This window comes from Mesoplodon mirus (genome assembly GCF_964341445.2).
Source record: "Mesoplodon mirus genome assembly, chromosome: 4".
Taxonomy (NCBI): Eukaryota; Metazoa; Chordata; class Mammalia; order Artiodactyla; family Ziphiidae; genus Mesoplodon; species Mesoplodon mirus.
This window is the reverse complement of record NC_138979.1, coordinates 17,224,754-17,247,803: the sequence shown is the minus strand read 5'-3', so window position 1 is coordinate 17,247,803 and position 23,050 is coordinate 17,224,754. Positions and strand designations below refer to the sequence as shown.

General features: G+C 41.9%; 1 long non-coding RNA gene across 1 annotated transcript; it reads left to right on the top strand.

The window, feature by feature from the left end:
* The first annotated feature begins 207 nt into the window (after positions 1-207).
* Positions 208-21,680, top strand: LOC309803078. Its single transcript, XR_014293895.1, has 3 exons — positions 208-321; positions 20,387-20,504; positions 21,617-21,680. It is a non-coding gene; the product is annotated as an uncharacterized lncRNA (long non-coding RNA).
* The last annotated feature ends 1,370 nt before the right edge of the window (positions 21,681-23,050 follow it).

The following is a 23,050-nucleotide window of genomic DNA, read 5'->3' as shown; positions in this document are numbered from 1 at the left end:
ATCAGCACTTATTTACCGAGTGTTAGGTACGGTTCTGGGCCCTTGAGATAACAGCCACAAACAACAACAAACAGAATTTCCTGTCTTCAAGGCACTCAGATCCTGTAGGAAGACGGACAAAAATAAATAAATAGAGTCACAGTATGTCGTTGTGCAGCCATAAGTCCTACAAAGAAAGTAAAGCAGGCTAGTGGGCTGATGCTATTTTGGACGGATCTGTCTACCTAGTTTAGACAGGAGATGACACCTGAGCCCAGAACAGAATGAAACGAAGCCTTGTGAAGACCCAAGGAAACAGCATTCCAGGAAGCAGAAGAGGAGGTACAAGGGCCCTGAGGTTGGCACTGCCCCATCATCTTGAGAGCTGGCAAGGAGGCTGGTGTGAGCAGGGCAGTGAGGGGGAAGGCGGGAGCTCATGCTTGGAGCCACAGCCGGTGGGCAGCAGGTGATGGAAGGTTGTTCCTAGTGGGAGGGAGCCCAGAAGGTTCTGAGCAGGGGAGAGACTCCACTTGCCTCAGGCTTGGCACTCAGGCTGCATCTCAGATGAGACTACAGGGGCCCCAGTTAAGGGACCACCTACTTGTTGCTAATTTGATAGATTAGAAGAATATTTCTCCTTTTAATTTGCATTGCTTGGGAGGCTGCCTTCTCCATATTCTTTTGGGGCATCTACATGTAGTTTTCTTGAATTTCATACTCTTGTAGGACCACCCCTGCTGGGCCATCCAGGACCTTTCAGCTCCCCACTTTGAGAGGAACTTAAAAGGCAGCACCTAGAAATCTCCATCCAGTTTCGAGTCTGTGTACGTCTCCATCTTGGAGGCATTTGGGAGAGTTTTGTGGTTCTGTTTCTGGCTTCTCTCACTGTTCTAACAGCCTACATTTGAAAATATGTCCTTTATTAAGCTGTGATTGTGCAAATTGGGGGATGGGATGGGTTTGGATGCATTAAGCCAAAAATTCACGCTGGATAAATATTACATCGGGATTTACTCTTTTATTATGCTTTTAATCATTTTGTGAATCCTTTTCCAAGAACTGCTGGCATCTCAGGGATGGAGAATCATTCAGCATCATGCTCTTTAAATGCAAAAAACTACTAGATAAACAGAATCTTTAAAATAACTAAACCAAAGTGTGCATTTGTTATGCGACATCACACAATCCTTCCATTGGCATACCTTCCTAATGGCCTCTTTATGCAAACGTTATTGTCTTCGTGCTATTTTCTACTTCTGCTGTTTCCAGTACATTTATTTCAGTGAGGATGGCTGAAAACCTCTAAAGGAATTGGAGAGGCTGGCCCTTTTCCTCATGCTTCAGGATATGCATTTACTTGAAGAACTTGCTTAAATAACCAGCTTTTGTGCAGCTATAATGTGTTCTTTCTGCAAAATGTACATGAAGACATGGCTACTAGGACCGCGGGGTGTGACAAGAGAGCCACTGGACCTGATTGCACTGAGGCTGTGCCTCCAGAAGAAATCCAAGCCCCTAGAAAGTCAATCCATTATCATGACACACAGGAGCTGATTGCTTGAGTGTAGAGGTTCTAACGGTTTTTTCTTTCTTTTTTTTTTTTTTTCCATGCCTAACACCATTTACCTGAGCAGCAAATTCCCATTAATAACATCCCTCACTTATGAAACATGGGATGACGAAGAAGTTAAGATCCAGGGTCCTGCCAGCCAGGATACAAAGATGCAGAGGACTGTTCAGACCCTCACACCCTAATCGACTGAGTATTGTCCTATAAGCAGCATTTCCACAAAGAGCTAAAGAGATTAGATAGATAGATAGACAGATAGATAGATGATAGATAGATAGATAGGATTTCCTCATATATTTATATATAGTTACACATATTCTATAATAATGTATAGCACATATACTTTTAATTAATTTTATAAATACTAGCTGCAATTCCTTCTATATCATAAATATGCTAAATCATAAAATATGAATAAATCTGAATGTTGATAATACAGAATTATTCATATTTTATTTATGATTTAACATATTTATAGTATAGAAGGAATTAGAGCTAACAGTTTTATTTGGAAAAATTAATTAAAATGTATTGATTGCACATGTTTCTTTGTCATAGTTATCTTTACTTATCGGGTTGTTTAGATAAAGCATCTACCTTTGTCAGAGAATGAAAAACATCTAATTTTTCCAATAAAAGGTGAAGCTTCTCACGTTCCAAAATTCTTGTATAATGCCAACTGTCTCCATTAATCAAATCTTTAATAGAGGTACACTCTCTTACTCGAGCAGTAAGTTGATTTTGGACCTGGAGTAGTAAACAGAGATTTTATTCCTGAATTCAGTAAGAAGGTTCTCTTACTGGGCCTCGGTGGACTTTCATTTCTAGTGAGACACTTATGCTTGGAATAATGGTTTTGAGTAAGCATGGAAGGAGTTTATGGGGATGCCCCCTGCTGATAATGAATGCTGTAACTTTTTTTAGTTTCAAAAATGCACAGACAACATCAATCTAAACCAGGACTTGGCACTCCATGTCTCCAGGCCAAATTTGGCCCACCACTTGTTTTTGTAAATAAAGTTTTATCGGAACACAGCCTCACCCTTCGGTTACATAAATAGGGCCCTCAAAGGCTAAAAATATTTACTAGCAGGTCCTTTAGGAAAAACATGTGCTGACACCTGGTCTAAACTGCACTGGGTAAAATAAATAAAACTGACTGGGTAAAATAAGATCAAAGCTAACCAAGGGGGGAAAAAAAGGTAAATAAATCACATTTATTTTGGGAATTGGAATGGAAATGGAGTTAAAAAACTTGTAGTCTCCACCACACTCAGACCTCTGCCCATCAACTGTGGGACAGCTGCTCCCCTTTTAAAAACCACACTCAATGCACCTGCCTGGCCTAGCCTCACATGCACTGCTTCACCTCCCTTAGGACACCTTGGAGCCATCTGTGCAGCCCGGCAAGTGTGCAGGGCCCGCTGCACCCCAGAATAGGTAGGATGTGTCACCAGGAACCAAGAACAAGGAGCCCTGTGGGTTCTCTGCTGGAGGTAGAACCACAGGGTCTCCTTATTTCTAGGTCCCAAATCTAAATTGCCTCCAGCAGGGCATCTCCCGTGTTTCCTGAAAACTGCAGCCTAAAGTACTGTTCCATTTGCAAAATTGGAAGAATGGAAGTTTAGCCGGTGGAGCACGGAGTTCAGTGTGCCATGCTCTCCTGTGGGAACCATTTCTAGATTAAAATTGACCTTGATGGGCTAGGAGGGAAGCCTGGCATTGTGACAAGAAGGGGGGTTGAGATATTGGGACAAAAGTTCCATCACGAGTTGGCTGTGTGATTCTGAGTAGGACACGTTGAAGCTTCATTTGCTCATCTATCACTATTTCTCACTTGGAACAGTTAACGCTGAACTTATCTACCTCGCTCAAATTGTTGCCAGGATAAAATGAAATGCTAATTACAAATTTTTGTATAGTGACTGGTATTTAGTCCCTGGATCAACCGTATATGATTTGAGGAACCATACTGAAAAGGCTTATTTGATATTAATTTGGGATGATTCAAGATACTGGATATGCTGGGACCTCCAGGGACCACCTACATGGGACAGGAATAAATGGGGATAGACAGTTCCAGGGACTGGGAAGTTAGCCCAGATGCAGTCTGGAGCCTCTAGGGAAGCTAGACAGTCTCATGCTCAGTGAACATAGGCCCTTCCCAGTGGGTCAGGGTCATGGAGGGAGCAGAACCAGTCCCCTCCTAGGTGACCCCAGTCGGCAGTGGGCGTTATGGAGCTGAGAACTCCACCTTCAGAGGCAGGGTAAGGCTCAGTATCAGATCAAAATGAAGCAAAGAATTCTAACTGAGGCTTCAAACTCCAGGCAATGGAAGAGGATGGATCAACATGGCGGAAAGCAGCGGAAAGAGGGAAAGTGTAGTTAATGAGTCACGTGGTGCCTGGGACTGTACAGCAGCAAAACCACTTCCAAATCCCATCCCCTGGCGAGCGGAGGTGGCTGACGTGTTCCTGCTTTGACTAGAGGGCCCAGAGCTGTCTTGCTTGAGAGGCCCAAGCTGAAATCTCCTCATCCAAGTACGGTTCCCTCTCTGGCTAACCCTCGTATGGAATATTTCAACATTTTCAGTCTTTTTTGAATAAAGGTAACTCTTCTGGGAGAGAGTGCAGTAAAGTATTAACAGCCATTCTTGCTTTAATGCGAATTTTCTTCATTGGGTTCATTCCTACCATGGCTATAGCCGTAAGGTTATGAAATAAAGAATAGGGGGCTTATAAAACACACATGGCAAACCACCTATTTGCATCTTGCGACTTGTCCTTGTGGGAAAGGCCACCAGGAACCGGTGTGTGGGTTTTGTCCCACACAAGCCGTCAGTAGACAGGTAGCAGCTACCTACCGGTGGCCATAATACACAAAAGGGGGCGATTCCCAGAGGGGCAGCTAATTGCAATTGCTCTGACTGGAAGTGACATCTTTTTCTAAGCCTCCCAACAAGATTGATAATATAAGGGAAGCGAAAGGGCCACGGGCCCTCTTGAATGGCTCAGGCCAGCTGATTTCCAGACCGCAAGGTCAGAAAACGCAGAGGAATTTCGGTTCCTACAGGGTTCCTCTGCAGACAGCCAGGAGGGGAGAGGAGATCATTTCTCTTTTCTGCCTGGGTTTCATGAAGAAAGGACACTAAGACTATTAGAGGTGAGATCAGTCAGAAGCGGCCAGCCACTTTCAAAGCTCGTCTTGTTTTCCCTGAAAGTTCCCAAGTGATAATAACACCTCTCAGGATTGAGACCTTGAGAATGAGTTTGCAGCTCCCCAGTGACGGATAAAACACCATCAGAAAGTGCGGCAGTACCCTGCACGTCCAGCTCCATCAGAGGGAAATGGATCACACTCACACAGAAGAAAAACCACAAAGCAGGCATCCCAGCACCTACTGTAATCATAACCCAGGAACACCATCCACCCACCGAATTTCTGTGATCCACAAACAACATGCCGGCCTAATTTTCTGCTGAAGACAGCGTGCCTGTACTAGACTGGCTTTATTAACTCAACTGGAAAAAATGATTTTGCACTTTGCATGGAGCTTAAGAGTGTAATTAATACAATTCATAAAAGGCCAATAGACATGAACCCCACAGGGGATGGTGAAGTAGTTTGCTTTGGAGAGAGTTCTTAGGTCTGCAATTCCAAGGACCAATATTGCCCTGCCTTCTTGGTGGGCCACTCTGATCTTTCTCATCCATTAAAGTAGATTTGCCTCCCCCAGTCATCCTGCTGTCCAGGGGTAGGTGCTTTTGTCTGGATGAAAACAAAAGAATGATATAAGATTAGTGTTCAGGGGTGGAGTCAGGAAGAAGTGATGTCTCTGTGTATGCACTTATCACCCAGTTTTCTTGTTGTGTGTCCATGTCTTAAGAGGTTAGTTGAGTGCTAAAGGCCTAGGTTTTCCTTGCCCACAGAGAACCTGGCCTTTAAACAGTGTAGGTCCAACCAGGGACTACCTGGAATTTGGGGAGGGGGAAGGAGCAGTTAGATGGAGACTTTGGGCTTTGAGAATGAAAGGAGAGAGATGTGATGGTTGCCTGTAGGTAAGAAGAGTGGAGGTTTGTGGGGGAACCTTTTTGTTGAGAAGTCTCACCTTGGTGAGAGGCAAACATGAATCTGTCTCTCTCTCTCTTTATTTTAATATATTGACTTTAACCATGTTCTGTCAAAATCTCTTTCCTGTCCCTGAAATTTGGGGCACATACCATATTTTCCAAATACTTTCAGATATCAAAAGCCCATTCAGTTGCTCATCAATAACCATTAGGGAAATGTGAATCAAAACGTCAATGAGATACCACTTCACACATGTTGTTAAAGAAAAAATTCTTCTGATACTTGTTAAAATGGTAAGGAAGACTTTATTCAGGTCTTTGGTGACAAGTGTCAAGACTACTGCAACGGGGGAGAGAGCTGGCTCGATTTTGAATACAAAAAAGACAGTTGGGGACTTGCAGCCATCAAGTAGGGTGAGGGGGTCAGTGGACAGAATGTTACTAAGAGGAGACATCAGGGGAAGGGATTCTTGCTAAACTGACTTAACAGAGTTCCTGCTGAAGGCAGGTCAAGGGCATAGACATCAAAGGTAAAGGATGAGGAACTTGATCAGATATCAAGTGTGGGGACATTCTTGCTAAACTGAAGTAGGATTTTTGCTACAACTGGACTAGGTACACTAGGGTGAAGATAGGACCCAAGGAAGAGGCCTAGTCAAAAAGAGAGTTCAGAGGAGGCTGACTGAAATTAGGTCAAGGAGAGAGTCTTGTTTCCATTGGGCTATTATCCAAAAAATGGAAAATAAGTGTTGGAGAAGAGGGGGATTAATTGAAACACTGGTGCATTTAGGGATGTAAAATGGTGCAACCACTGTGTAAAACAGTTTCATTTTTCCTCAAAATATTAAGCACAGAATTACCATGGGATTCAGAAATTCTACTCCTAGCTGTATTCCCAAAATAATTGAAAGCAGGGACTCAAACTCACAGTTGCACACCCATATTTGTAACAGCATTACTCACCAAAAGGTGGAAATAACCCAAATATCCATGAAAAGATGAATGGATTAAAAAATATAGTATATACATACAGTTTATTCAGCCTTAAAAAGGAATGAGATGCTGATACATGCTCTAACATAGATGAACCTTGAAAACATTATGCTAACTGAAAAAAGCCAGACACAAAAGGACAACTATCGTATGATCTCACTTACATGAAGTACTAGAATAGGCAAATTCATAGAGACAGAAAGTAGAATAGAGGTTACCAGAGCCTGGGGGGAAGAGGGGATAGGGAGTAATTGTTTAATGGGCACTGAGTTTCAGTTTGGGATGATGAAAAAGTTCTGGTAATGGTTGCACAATAATGTGAATGTATTTACCACTGAACCGTATACTTTCAAATGGTTAAAATGACAAATTTTATGTTATGTATAGTTTACTACAATTTTACAAATTTAGTAAAAAAAAAAAAAAAAAAAAGAAAACCTATCCAGCTTAATATGCCAACCTCAAACTCAACTTAAATCTCAGCACCTCCCCTTCCCGTGGTGTAGGTTTGGTGGGAGGCCGGCGGGCTGTGGAGTGAGGAGGTGCTTTGTCTGCTCTCTCCTCCCTCCTCCCACTCCAGCACCCAGTCTGCCCTGAGATATGCACCCACCTCTCCCCTCTTCCCTGTCAAAGGTGAGAGGTGGAAGGGCAGGAAGTGATAGTAGGATAGAGTAACATCTTTTATCATTGCTGGCACAGTGGTGGTGGAAAATGTCTCTGGATCCTCTCTGGTTCGTCAGCTTCCATTTCTGCTGGAATGGAGGTCTCCATTGTAGGTGGTATGCATGGCATCTCTTTCTTTCAGGATGCTGCCTGATTCAAATCAATTTTTGCTCAAATAAAGTCTTTAATATTTCAATATGCAGTTTATCTGTTAATGCTATTCACCTGCGTATCCAAATGCCCGAGGACCCATGCCAAGTTCTCTCAAGAAATTTCTCATCCAATTCCTCTCCACGTCCCAGACAGCAGCAGAATGGGTCTCAGGTTTACTAGCTCAGCAAGCATCCAGAAAGGAAAGAAGATGCTTGTCCCTCCTCCTTGCAGGCAATCTCAGTCTGTAATAAGTATGGTTGGATTTTTTAAGCTCTGCAGCACTTAGTGTCTCTTGACACTTATGGATGGGTTTTGCTCTCCAATTTCTGTGCAAATGAAAAAAAAAATTCCACTCAGAAGCCGACTTTATGGAGACTCTGTTGGATTGCAGCTCTCAGAGGTGTTCTGTGTGAGGACCAGGGAGAACTGCCCATTAACTGCCCTGAAAATGTCCATCTGGCAAAGCCTGTCATCAGTAGAGAGGACCAAAACATCTCCTGCATTCTAAGAATCTTGGAGAAATTCCTCTTTGTTATGTATGGGTGTTTTCATTCAAAACTCACAACAAGTGGGTATTACATCATTTCATAGATGAGGAAACTGAGACTTAAAGAAATGTACTCAAGATCACACAGATGAGTTACTGATGGACCTGAGATGCAAATCAAGTCCTTGAGTGACTACAGAGACTGCATGCTTAACAATTATGTTCGTGTGATCTTATGTGACTAAAACCTACAGGGTCTACAGGATATAACTAAAGGTATCTGTGCACTCTAGAACAAGGACATAGGGAAGTCCTGACTCTGTGTCCCAAATCAGGGGCACAGCCTCCTCTGGTCCCTAAAAGTGTGAGGGACACTTTTAATGATGTCACAGACTCAGGATCCCTGTAACTGGTGCTCTTCAATAATAAAGAGACAAGATACTGGTTGCTTAGCTGAGGTGTGAAAAGAAGGAAGCAAGCCTTGGAATAAACACTTGAATTTAAGACTGAAATTATTTTTGCCCAAAGAGTCCCTAAGGAGACTGAAGAGAGTTTGGGTTTTGTGTGCTGGTGAGGACATTGAGGGGTGAGGTGATGGACCTGGAAAATTTTGAGAGAGGGAGGACAGATCAGATGCCCTGGGTGAGGCCAGCAATGGCAAGCACAGCAGCAAGTCTATGGGACGCCTCCTACCAAAGCCCAGGACAACAAGGCCACCACTGGCCCCAGTGGGGAAGCAAAGGAACCACTCCGGCCTGTGGTCCTCGGGGGTCTGTGCTGTCAGACCTGTGCTCTTTTGCATAATGGTCTTTAGGAGTGATGCCGACTCCCCTGGGGAGGTTCTTCAGGAGAAGCAGCAAGTTGGGCTAGGTCAAGTCCACCCTGTTAGGTAAGAAGACCCTTCCCTGCTCTGATTGGTTTTTCAGGAGGGATCATCTGCTGGGTCAGAATTTTCCTGAACTGGTGAGGGAATTCCCTCTAGCCTCCATCCTGGGAAGAATCTGTTGGGAGAGCAGATACTTGGAGTGTTGACCATGAAGGTGGACCATGCAGATAATCTGTTTTGGGGGGCTGCGAAAATTAAATATTTAGTGAAGTTGACTGTCTGAAGAGATCTGAACTGCTCTTTTCAATTGTGGATCAGAGGTAAACAAGCTTGATAAGTCTATAAGATGGGAACTAATTAAACAAGGGAAAAATAAGAAGTGCAATGAAGGGGTCCCTTAGAGTAGTGCTGATGTGTTAGGTGGAAAATGCTTTGCACCCATGTATCCATATCAAATCCCTGGAACAAGTGAGTGTTACCTTATTTGGAAAAGAAGGTCTTTTGCAGATGTGATTGCCTTAAGGCTCTTGTGATAAGGAGATAATCTTGGATTCTCTAGGTGGGCCCTAAATGCCATCACAAATATCCTTATAAGTAAGAAGGTGATGTGAAGATGGAACATGGGGATGTAGCCACGAGCCAAGGAGCACCTCTGGACACCAGATGCTGAAGGAAACAAGGGCCAGGTCCTCCCCTTAGAGCCTCTGGAGGGAGCGCCACCCACCAACACTGAGTTTGGACTTCTGGCCTTCAGAAATGAAAGGGAATACATTCCAATTGTCTGAGGCCACCCAGTTTGTGGTCAATTTTACAGTAGCCACAGGAGACTAACCTGGCAGGGCAAGGGGACGGTGCAGGGCTGACATCTGGCCAAATCTGAGTTGGTGAGGGTCAGGGAAAGCTTCTGAAAGAACTGAAGCTCATGCTGGAATTTCAGGATAAGCTTTGAGTATATTCAGGAGAAGGGGACGGAAAAGCAATCTTCTATGTGGAAGAAAGAATACGTGTGAAATCCTGGAGCCAGGAGGGAGCATGATGTAGTCTCCAAGGTAAGGAGAGGGTGGCCAAAGATGGGGTTGACAGGCAGATGGGTCACATGAAAGGGAATGAAGACTTTAAGGGCAACGGGGAGACATTGAAGGATCGTAAGCGGACGGCGTCCTGATCAGGTACAAGTTACCTGAAGACCTCTCTGGAAGCCTGAGTTGGAGTAGCTGAAAGAGAGAAAAGTATGACTGGGCAAGGTGACTGGGCAAGGTGACTAGGCAGGGGAGCTGGCAGGATTGGCATGGGGAAGGGTTAGGGAAGGGAAAGAGTGGAGATTGATGTCATGGTTCCTGGGCTGAGAACTGGCTTGGTGATGACGATCCTAACTGAGCTAAAGAACAAAGGAGAAGAATAAGATTCCCAGTGGGAGGGGCATTTGGGAGCAAAACTCTTGGCCCAGGGAAGGCTTATCTCAGGGGTGGCCAGTGGAGGCAAAATCTTTCACGACCCTTGCAATCTCCCCCTTTGGTCCTGCCACAGTTCCAGCAATTTCTGTATTATTTCTTATTAGGGATTACAACACCAACATTCATGTTAAAATATAGACAGTACTTTGGAAGGAGACCTGATTTGCCATGATCAGCCTTAAATAAGTTAGTTTGAACGAGATTATCAGCTAGGCCCTCTGGCAAAAGGAACCGTTGGCAATGGAAGGAAGGCAGGTATTATCTCCTAAAGGAGAGTCATAGTTCAGCACTGGCTCTTACTGATGAGGGCAATTGGGAACACATTAGGAGGCTAAGGGGATATCAGGAAGGCATGACTGGGGAAACCCTGACAAGCATGAGCTTGAAGGAAAACACCCCCTAAAGAGAGAATGCTTTCTTCCTCTCCTGCTCAGTCTGTGGAAGAGGACAGGGTCCTGAACTGGGTGTTATTGGTGCAGAGATTTGAAAAATAGCCACACTCAAAGTTTAAAGTGTCCTCTGGCAAAATTGCCCTAATTTGTGATGAGAGGGAAGAAAAGAAACAATGCATGGAGAGTGGGCTTTACCTATGAAGGGCATAAGAACATGCCACCCCCAAATCTGCCACTTTGGCATAAGGATTGTTTTGACCTGAAGGCAATTAAGAAGCAGCACACTCAGAAAGAGCTCTCTGCCCTCTGCTATCTGCCTAAAAGTTGGGACATAAATATCTCTTTGAGAAGATCTCCTCCCTTCCCTCCCATACCAGGAGGAGGAGAAACATCCACTATCACAAGAAACAAAAAGTCAGCACTGAGATGGGTTTACACAAAAGAACCTTACTAACAGAATCCTTATCTTCCTTTAGTTTCCCATATATTTACTTTCCCACAATTTACGGCTCCTAGAAGCCAATCCCCTTTTCCTTTCCCTTGTCATTCCTCTACAAATTTATTGCCCTTTGTGAAAATGATGTATAAGCCCCCAGGTCTAACTCCTTGTCTGGGACTTCACTTCTTTTTTATGAAGGTTTCCATGCATGTAACATTAAAATATTAACATCAAATAAGATTTTTATGCCTTTTCTCCTGTGAATCTATCTTTTGTAAGTTTAATTTGCAGGCCCCAGACACTAAATATAAGAGGATAGAGGAAAAGAATTTTCTTTTCTTCCCCTACACTTATAAGATCTACACATTGTTGTTTGGCACTAAAGGGCTTTTCAACAGGGGAAATACCTCATTTTCTTAATGTTTCTACATACTGACTGTTTTTTTTTTTTTTTTTTTTTTTTGCGGTATGCGGGTCTCTCACTGCTGTGGCCTCTCCGCTTGCAGAGCACAGGCTCCGGACGCGTAGGCTCAGCGGCCATGGCTCACGGGCCCAGCCGCTCCGCGGCATGTGGGATCTTCCCGGACCGGGGCACGAACCCGTGTCCCCTGCATCGGCAGGCGGACTTTCAACCACTGCGCCACCAGGGAAGTCCCTGACTGTTTTTTTAAGCCTTTTATTTTTTATTTCAAATTTAATAATTTGCTGTGAGTTGAAAGAAAAATAAAAGCAACTCTTAAGACTCGAATAGTTTATTATTAGTACTATGATTTATCACAGGATTATAAAATGTCTGGAGCCTGAAGGAAACAGAAACTTCAACCTGATTTTATTTTTGTAGCTGGGTTGGTAATAATTAGCCACACAACTAAATCATGACTGTTTAGTCATCTTTTCTCTAACATTTTTCTAGAACCTTCTAGAACTTTCCTAGAACAAATCCATGTGTTCAAGTGCTTCTGGTGCTTCTGGTTCCATGACTCACATGCTCACAAGCTCACCTCTGATTTTAGCCACCTCAGGGTGGACAGGCAGTAAGGCTTTCACTCACTTCCCGCCAGCAGCCTTAGCCTCAAGCATAGGCTTCCTTCTTCCTTTCTGTCCCCTGGGCTCCTCCAACCCCTGCTGGGGGTCACACTGCCTGTTATACACGAACAGCCTGGGGTTCACATCCTCCTGGCACCATCCTCAGCCAAAGGTTAGTGGGCAGTGACAGATATATGCTCCTGCCCCCATCCTTTGGGTGGGCAATTCTGGGAGAGGAGTTCCCAAGGATTTGCCCTCATCCCATCACCTACAGAAGTGACCTCAAAAACACACTTCTGGATGAAAAATATTGCCCACCATATCAGTAAACAAAGGCTGTTGTGGTCATTAGCCACTGCAGCCACCCCTGACTGTGCACCCTGAGGGGATTCAGGATGGAGAAAAGCAGGATACCTGCTGTAGAGAGCTAAGGTGCCTATCAGAGGAATGATTTCAATGAGCTCAGACTCTTGCATCTTCCCATATATAGAAAAGTGCTAAATGTATTAACTTGAGATTTCCGTTTTTTGTTTTTTGTTTTAAATTAACAGTTATCTTTTGATGTTCGACCACTTGGGTTTTGTTTCGAAACTTCTGTATATCCTGGGTCTTACCTTACCTCTTCGGAGCAGTTCCTCAGAGGGAATCTGAGAGGCACCTCCCTAGCTTGAGTCCTCAGAACATCCACCCGAATAAAACATAATTCCCAACTTTTAGGTTCTGCATTTTTTTTTCAGTTGACACTCTCTAATTCTGTAGCTTTCCTCCTGCTCCCTGACAACCTCCCAAATAAACTACCTGGACAAAATCCTTGTCTCAGGCTCTGCTCTGAGGAGAGCCAAGCTGAATCACTCTGTAACAAGTGTACAAGACTCAGATTCAGCAAACCTAGCGTCTATCTGCTCTGTCACCGTCACAGGCAAGTCACTGAATCCCATGGAGCTCTCGTTTCCACGATTGTGAAATGAAGGTATCAGACTAATCTCTTTGGTTCTCATTCCTTCACAAATTCAGTTGTTCACTTGTGTTTCATTCACACTGTCATGTCTTCTTTCATTCACTCATTTTTATTCTTCCTTCATTTATCCATCTACTCTTTCTCTCATTCACTCATTCACTCATTTCTATTAGTAAATTCATCCATCCTTTTTTAAATTCATTTCCTTCTATTCTTCTTGTATATTTTCTTTATTTATTTACTCATTCATCCATTGATTTTTAAGTGTCAGTAATTCTTTTATCCATCTATTCATTTTTCATCCATCCATTAATTTTTTTATCCATTCATCCATTTACTGCTTTATGCGTTGACTCTTTAGGCTTTAACTTTGTCTTACAGTTTCTTTTACTCTTCCTACCCTTCTTTCTTTTCTCCCTTCTTTCTTTCTTCAACTGCTGGTTACTGAGAATCTACTAGAGAACCAGCCTGTAATCTATCATCATTTGAAATAACTCTGCTTAGCACGTAATTGCTTCTGTGGTACATTACAAGAGATATGTGAGGGTATAAACGGGGTTGTTCCCACACACTATAAATGGGGAAAATAAATGTTCCAAATTCAGGTAGCATCGTGTCTTTCTAATAGAGATCTACTCTGTTTAATCATTTTTTTGTTATTTATGAAGGCCATAAGAAGTCTCATTTTAGCCAATGAGGAAAGGAAATTATTTCTGGTGGTTCCTAAGCCATATAAAAGTCATTCAGCAGCTTTATGGGAGATTATACTCGTATCATCTAAGTGTTTATAAATTCAAAAACCAGATGAGTACCTAACAGAAAATGCAAAATAGAATGTAATTGGACATATGCTTTCTCCCAGGAGAAAGTCTCATTATCAAAAGTACCTATTTACTAACCTTCATGCAAAAAGTATAAATCCCTCAATATTTTTATGGGCATATATTTACAATTAAATATATATGATATATATAATAAGGTGCTGAAAATAAATTTCTTCAAAGCTGAGCATTATAATCAACAGGTTCACATCATAAAGATTATTCAAGTTATTGAATTGGTAAATTAGCAACTGAAGATTTGAAATACTCATGAGCCAGCATATAACCTCCATGTTGCATTACACGCCCACAGACACAATCCTCAAACTTACTTTGAAGAATCAGGTACTGTGTGTGTGTGATTTTCTAAGCTTTTTAAGTTGTAAAAATCAGTATTTTGTAATATAGCCACATATAGAAAATTATGAAAAACAGAAAATCTATATCTTACTCAAAGATTATAAAATCAATCATCACACAGTTGTAATCATCACACAGTTCAGCAAAAGTCCATTCCCCAACACCCTGGAAGCCCTCTGGTTCTCTTTCCCCATCACATGTCCCTTCTTTTTCAAGACTAATTTCTGTGGTATTTAGCACCTTGCATTTCTTTATGATGTTTGCCTGTTTTTAAATTGGATATACATTTGAAATAAATGGAATCATGTAATATTTATTATTTTCTGCCTGGATCTTACAATCAACATTACATTTGTGAGATTTACCTGGCTTTTATGTGTACTTGGACATTGTTCGTTTTAATTCTGCCATGATATTCCGTTGAATGAACTTTCCACAGTTTATTTACTATTCTTCTGGCCATAGACATTTAAGCTCCTTCCAGTATCTGATTATTACCAAGAATATTCCTGTGAATGTTCCTGTGTATGAATTCTGGAGAACAAATACACCGGTTTCTCTAGAAGATTCTAGAATTGTTTGGTTGTAGGGGATATCACCAACTTTAATAAAAAGTATCAAACTGTTTCCCAAAGCAGCTTGACACTCCCACCTGTAGTCTATGAAAGTTCTCCTTTGCTTCACATTCTTGCCAACATTTGCTATTGTCAATCTTTTTAATTTTGTCAATTTCTTTTTAGTTTCATTGTGGTTTTAATTTGCATTTCCCTGGTGACTGAAGAGATGGAGGGCCTTCTATGATTTTATTCACCATTTGGGTACCTTCTTCTATGAAGGACTCTTCAAATTTCTTGGCTACTTTCCTACTGGGCTTTTTGCCTCTTTGATTTTATTTGCATTTTCAAAAATATATATCCTGAATATATAACATATATTTTTCTGTGTATATGTCCTTCTTTTACAATATTATCAAAAATTATCCCCCAAATTATTTAAGACACAGGAATATATGTAACTAAAAATGTACGGTACCTCCACGTAGAAAATCATAACACATAATTGAGAAAAATTAGAGAAAGTCTAAATGAATACACAGAGAGTACTCATGTATTAGAAGATTAATATTGCAAAGACTTAAATTCTTCCCCAAATTGTTCTATAGTGTAATACAATTCCAGTTAAAATATCAATAGTTTTTCTTCTCTTTTTTTATGGAATTTGGTGAACTTATTATAACATTTATGTGGAAAAGCAAAGGCAAACTGACATAGCCAAGATATTCCTGAAGAAGAAGATGATGATGAAGGAGGAGGAGGGGGAGGAGAAGAAGGAGGACTTGCTCTACCAGATATCAAGGCACCTCGGAAACCAAAGCACAGGGCAACATGGTGTTGGTGCAAGGATAAGAATACAGATTAGTGGAACAGAAGAGAAAATCCAGAGACAGATCCATATACAGACAGAGAGTTGCTGTATAGCAGAGGTAACCTTTCAGAGTAGTGGAGAAAGGACTGTCTTATTAATTAAAAAGCTCTGGGACAAACAAATACCTGTGGTAGAAAAAAATCAGTTCCAAATGGAGTCTTGACCAAAGTGTAAAAGCCAAAAGAGTAGAGCTTTTAGAAGTTATCTTGGGAGGTTTTATGGAAGGATATTTTCATGATCTTAAGGTATGAAAATATTTTTTGAACAAGACAGAAAAAGCACTAACTTGAAAGAAAAAGATTAATAAATTACTCATCAAAGGGCACCTTGAAGAGTGTGACAAGCACAAAATAGGTATTTTGATTGTAAATCTTTCTGAAAACCATGACACTTTTTCTTGTTTTTTTTTTAAGTAAATGCCCTGAATAAAATATTTTAGCCCTTTACGAAAGTGGGACTCACTGGTAATTCACATACTTCTGAGATGCAGAAAAGTACCCCTTAGTATTTTCTGGAAGTGCTTTCCTCCTTGGCATATTCTAGAAGCTGCGAGTCATACCTCAATTCATATTTCCTTCCTTTCTTGGATTTATCTCTTTCATCCTTTCTTACAGAGCAGAACGGTAGAGGACTTTCAAGTCCTTTGGCAGCTGTGAACCTCCTTAGAGAGGCACTGACATGCACACAGCCTTTGGATTTCAACAAAGAACCTGCTAGATTTTTTTTTTTTTTTTGCTTTCTCTTCTCATCAAGGTTGCAAGATGGGTTAGTCAGAAGAGGGGAAATTTACTGACTACTCCTTTGATGATGTAGTTTTTATTAAAGCTAATACACCTGATAGCTCATCAGACACCTAGAGCCCTGTGTTCACAAATGGGTGATTGGACGAGACGCCTTCACCATAGTTTTGTTTTTATAAAACCGCACTGCAGAGCCACTATCTGTTCTTTCTGCACATCTGCACATGATAAATTATTTCTATTCCCTTTAATCCATTTTTTATTATTCTTCAAAAATATCTCGTGCTTTTTGTCCCTGGTGTTGTTGGAAATAAATCCCTGCCAAGACCAACGCCATTGTCAGGAGGCCAGCGTCTTGCAGGATGGCCGTTTCCTCGAGTTAATGAATTAGTAAATTAGCAAGTGGTGAGTTGAAATTAGATAATTGTCTTAACTTTAAAAATCTCTGTATTCATGAAGCCCATTAACTGAAAAAAATATTTATTGTCACTGACATCTTCACACACTGGGTGTTTCTGGGCTTTTGTGCTGATGTCTTAAAGGGAAATGGGGGAGGGGTTTGAGTGTCTGGTTTTCTGCTTATACCAGCTATGAGTGTATCAGCAGCTACCCCATTTAGGGGCTTCAGATAACCTTCCACCTGCAGATAATATATTCTTATTTCATCTCCACGCTGGTGGTTATTATAGCAAAGACGGGGCTAATTCCCTGCTTTCCTATAGCCAGATTTTTACACCACAGTACCCTGAGGAATGAAATGGATACTTGTCATTTTTGCCCATTATGGAGAGAAAGTTCTCAAATTGCATTACAAATAAATAATAATACTGAATGCTGATACAAAACTTCTCCAGATGCTCTCCAAGCCTTCATGAATTAAACCTCACAAACATCCTGTCACCTTGGAAATGCACTGGTAATTACTGGAAAGTTGAGGATCATTTGGATGAAAGATAAACAATAGGGTACAATTTCAAAATGCTCAGGGCGGGGGAAATATTCAGCTTTGGGATCTAAGAGATTGAATGGTAACTGTCTGGGAGAACTGGGTGCTTCTCTGAGGATACCATTCTCTCCAGAAAATGGATCTGTCCTTCTGTCTAGAACAACATTCTCTTGAAGCCATGAGGTAGTTGTCCTCAAACTTCAGTGAATGAATAAACCTCCTGGAAAACATTGTATACGTCCAGATTCTGGAGCTCCACCTCTAGAGATGCTATTTGGAGAGTCGAGGTTTGAGCCTAGGATGTTGCACTTATTTTTTTTTTTGAAAGTGACACCCAGGTAAGTCTAATACAAATGACACTGAGATGTTCCTGAAGCTAAGCAAATGTGATTGTCACTTGGAAATTTTGAGTCGGTATCTCCGGTCTTCCGCCTTTGCGAAAAAGCCAGAGCCTTCATCCTCTGGTAGGTCTGAGGTTGATCAAAATGTTCCCTCTGGTCACCTAAGCAAGCGATCTGTTGGAAGAGCTGCCCAATACTTTGGAAAATGTCTGCCATCAATAGCAATATCAGTGTAGATGGAATGAGATTAGGTGACTGTCTTCGGTTCACCAAGAGTGAAGTTTTAGACAGCAGACCTGATCAGAGGTCAGCTGGTCAGGTGGTGATTGCCAAAGGCCTGGTGTGTTCTGAGATGTGTCCCCAATCCATGCTCAGAGCTGATAGTCTGGCTGATGACACAGAAGATGCATCTCTGAAAAAGACAAAAGGGGCATTTAAAAAAATGGAGATGCAAGAGAGTGCATGTCCCATGAAATCTGGAGACATGGATCTGAAGCACTCTTTCTGCCTCTTCCTTAGCAGAGACTCAAGTAGGAAGCAAAGTAAAACAAAACAGCCAATCAAATCTGAGTCACTTTTCAAGGCACTCCTGTGAATGCTTATTTATGGGATAGACCCAGACTAAATATGTCAAGTATATTTGGATATGAAAACACCCAAAGTGATGCTAAGTGCATTGTATCATTAAATGTGTGTGTATGTGTATATCTGTGTGTATGTGTATGTGTGTACACGTGTGTTTATGTGTATGTGTGTGTATTGTGTGTGTATATACATGCATATGTGTGTATGTGTGTATATGTCTGCATGTGTGTACTGTATGTGTGTATATGCGTTTGTGTGTATGTGCATTGTGTATATGTGTGTGTATTGTGTGTATTGTATGTATGTGTGTGTCTGTGTATATGTGTGTATGTATGTGCATCCTGGGGATGAGGCTTCAAGTGCTCTTTCTGTGTATGATACCTAAATAAACTTTACTTGACTCATGTTTGATCCAAGATTTTTTTTCTGTAAATTGGAATTGGATTATGTAACCTGCTTGTTTTGTCAGTTTTGGAAGCATTATTAGTCTTAAAATGATATTAGTGAGCATAAAAATAGACTAGTGGGGCTTCCCTGGTGGCGCAGTGGTTGAGAGTCTGCCTGCCGATGCAGGGGACACGGATTTGTGCCCCGGTCTGGGAGGACCCCACATGCCACGGAGCGGCTGGGCCCGTGAGCCATGGCCGCGAGCCTGCGCGTCCGGAGCCTGTGCTCCGCAACGGGAGAGGCCACAACAGTGAGAGGCCCGCGTACCGCAAAAAAAAAAAAAAAAAAAAAAAAAAGACTAGTGAATATGTATATATATATATATACATTCTCTCTCACAGAAATTATGAGATTTACATTGTTCTATTTACTCTTCTGTGTGCATTTATTGATATTCTTTACTTCAACATTCAAAAAGTATCTTCTATATGGCTTGTTGCAGGGTAATCATCCCCTAATTTTAAAAAAATCCATGTTGGTTTGGTAAATTACAATAAACTCTCTTTTGCAGAATAAAATTATTAGGTCAACTATTTTGAAATTACAGGCTTTTTACTCTTAGCAATTTCTTGACATGTTCCCATGTATTCAGTCAATAAACTGTAGAATCTTTTTAAACAGCAATCTCAAGTGTTATCTCTCAGGTCCTCCATATTTCTTTCTCAATCTGTATTAGTTTTTAAAAAATCCTCAAGAAAGTTAGGCTTGAATTACGTCGCAGGTAAAGGAATCTCTAGCTCCTGTAGCAGAGAAACCTCCGTGGACAAGGAAGCACCCCCAGCACTACGACCTGGTGGGTCTTCCCATCTCACACTTCCCCAGTCCTCCTCCTCCCACTCTGGACCCGTGTGCCTGGCCTTGGCTGAACATGTGCTGACCGCTTCCCAAGTACGCCAGGCTGTGCCTTCGCCCATCTACGCCATGGTTCGCACCACTCCCTTCACCCACGATGGCTTTCTCCTCTCTCACTCCACGTGGCTGCTTGTCATTCAGATTAAGTGCAAGACTCCTGGGCTCACCGAAGCATTTCTTGAAACTGTCCTGGTCTTTCTTCTTGTCATCCACTCAGTGATAAACTCCTTCAAGGGAATGAATCCATCTTGCTCATCTCCGTACCACCAGCACCAAGAACTGTCTGGTGTTTGATAGATGAGGGACATACACCTAATGGATGCAGGAATGCGTGAGTCAAAGGTGAGGTACAGGTGAGGAAGCCAAAGCCATGCTTATGGCTTTGGTCTTCTACAGACTGAAAGGACTAGCACCACGAAACCCAAGCACCTCATGATATTTCTATGAAGAGTGGCTATGTACTAAGTTACCAAGCTCTACCTTCAGATACACCGTGAACTGGGTTAACTGAATTTTACAGTAGGCCCATATTAATGGTGGGTAAATTAAGGTGAGAAGATGAGAATATCCAATTCCTACTCACCTTTGTCACACACAGTGACACATAGTGTTTCCCTGAGTTTTTCTAGATTTTGGATTTCTGTACTTTTGAGGCTTGCATATTGTAAATGGTAAATGGATATTTGTCGTAGGACAAATGAATGAGTGTGTGGATGGATGGATGCATGATGAAGGCTCTGATGTTTTCATCATGCATCTCTGGAGGAAATCAATTCTATTTTCCAAACATGGGCACTTGTATCATAGTAACAACATTGGAATTAAATTTAGATTCCTCCATTATTTGTATCTTTCCTAGGACCCGCTGACTGCATCTTCAGGTTTCTTAATAGATGGATTGTTTATACAAGGCCTTCTTCTATTGCCTCACCCCGGATGTATCTCCATGTTTACAATCTGCATTCCCCTGGGTAAAGGTAGGTGGAACCTATCTTTTTTTCTTTTTGCTTTGAATGTTCTTAGAGGCAGAAAGCAGAGATGTGAGTTTAATAGCACATTATTTATTCCTGCCTCTCAGCGGGAGGAGGATGGTGATGTGCCTGTGAATGTAGTATAATGTGGATTAAGGTATGAGAAGCTTTTTATCATGGATAGTCTTGTTACAGATGTTGCCAGCACCTGTTGAGGATGAGCTGCCTTCGAGAAACGTCTCCCCAGCTCACCTGTTTGGGGTTTCTCGTTGCATTACTATTCTAAACTCCGTCTCCCAAGAGCTTCTCCTTCAGAGCTAAGCTTTGCTCTTTGTTGAAACTTGGCAAACAAAACCTCAGCTTGGGAACACTTTCTTCCCTCTGTCTCCCCATCTCCTCCACCCCCTGTTTATTAATTTCTTCCCAGAGCTGCCCAACTGCATTTAACTGGGTACACGTTTTGCAAAACAAACAAAAATACATAGCAATGAAACCTTGATCCCCCTCCTTTATTTTAAGCTTTTTCTAATTAAAGAAATGTTTTGATTACTCCCCCCCACCAACCCCTCAAAAGGAAAAGAAAGTTTAAAATTAGTGGTGACATCCAAATATTCTGGAATAAATTCTTCTTTTTGAGTTCAGAGTTGAAAGATGGTCAAACCTTACCCTAGTATCATGCAAACGCCTTCTGTAAGCCTTTTTTTTTTTTCCAGATTGAAGTTGTTAAGCAGCTTCCGAGAATGCTCAGACCCTGCAACCAGTGGATCCCTCCTTGGTCTTTTTTTTTTTTTTTTAATTTTTATTCAAGTATAGTTGACTACAATGTTGTGTTAGTTTCTGCTGTACAGCAAAGTGAATCAGTTATACATATACATATATCCACTCTTTTTTAGATTCTTTTCCCATATAGGTCAATACAGAGTATTGAGTAGAGTTCCCTGTGCTATAGCGTAGGTCCATATTAGTTATCTATTTTATATATAGTAGTGTGTATATATCAGTCCCAGTCTCCTAATGTATCCCTCCCCCGTGCCTTCCCCACGGTAACCATAGGTTTTTCTACATCTGTGACTCTTTTTCTGTTTTGTAAATATGTTCATTTGTACGATTTGTTTTAGATTCCACATATGAGCGATATCATATGAAAGAAGAACAGACAAAACCCAAAGTTAGTAGAAGGAGGCAAGAATAAGTGCGGCCGCCTCCTTGGTCTTATGATGCTTGATGTCTCTCGTTCTCCTCCTCACCCTCTAGACCTTTGGACCACAGATTGTGATGCTTAAGGAAATGGGCTCCCTTGGGAAATTCCCCAAACTTCTATGCCCAAGTCTTCTCATCAATGAACGGTGGGTACAATGCTTCCCTGCCTCCGAGTGTTGTTATAAAGATGAAGTGGGTGAAAACAAGCCACGCCCTCTGCACAGTGCCTGGGGGCACAGTAAACAAGCCCTAAATACTGCTTGGTGTGTCCTTATGACTGAGAACTCTCTTCTCCCCTTTTCAACCTGTCCCCTGATTCTTGGTGTTCCCCAGAGTCTTATCCGTAGCCACTTTTCTGTTCGCTATTTTATTTTATTTTATATCATTTTATATTTTTGGCCGGGCCACCCAGCTTGCGGGATCTTAGTTCCCCGAACAGGGATTGAACCCGGGCCCTCAGCAGTGAAAGTGCAAAGTCTTAACCACTGGACGACCAGGAAATTCCCCTCTTCACTATTTTAAAATGTCACTGGGATGATGTGAACTATTATGATACGTGTTAACATGCATTGTGCCCTCCCTATGTAGATGGCGCTATACTTCGTGTCATCAAATTCATAGACCCTCCTGTAGGCTCTGTGTTGGGCAACTCACCTCCCTGAGCCACAATTTCGTTCTCTGTAACATGGGGATAATATGAGTACCTACCTGAGAAAGGATTTTTGCATGAATTTGATGACCTAATACCAAAAAGCCCTTATCCGATGGGTACTAGGATTATCCCTCCGTTGTATAAGAAGCAATGAAGCACAGGAAGGTAAAGTCACTTCCCACGGTCACAGAATGGGACAACAAGGGCATGCGAATCCAGCCAGGCTGACTCCAGGCTCACGCTGGCAGCAAAGCATAACTTGGGTAGCGTCTAGTTCCCAGAGGCAGGAAAAAACTCAGGAAGTGGTAAATAGATGAGCTTCTGAAACCAGCCCCGTGATGTCCTCAAATGCTAATAAAAACATTTTCCTGGCCCTAATTGATGAGTGCCCAGACAGTATCCAAGCATGTCTGCTCTGTCCACATGGACGGGAAATCAAACTGGGCAGCCCTTGACAGACAGCAAGACCGTTCCATCATTTTCTAACCCAGCAACATGAGAAGAAAAAGCAAATAGGCTAGATATTCTTCAGGCATCTATCTCCCCTTTGGGCATCGGGTTCGCACTGACTTCAAAGGAAGCAACGGCTGAACAGCAGTGAAGGGAAAGCGGACCCAGAAGAATTGGGCTACAAGAGCATAAATAATGACAAGGAGCGGAGTCTGGGAAACTGGCTTGAATAATCTGCTGTGCGTTTCAG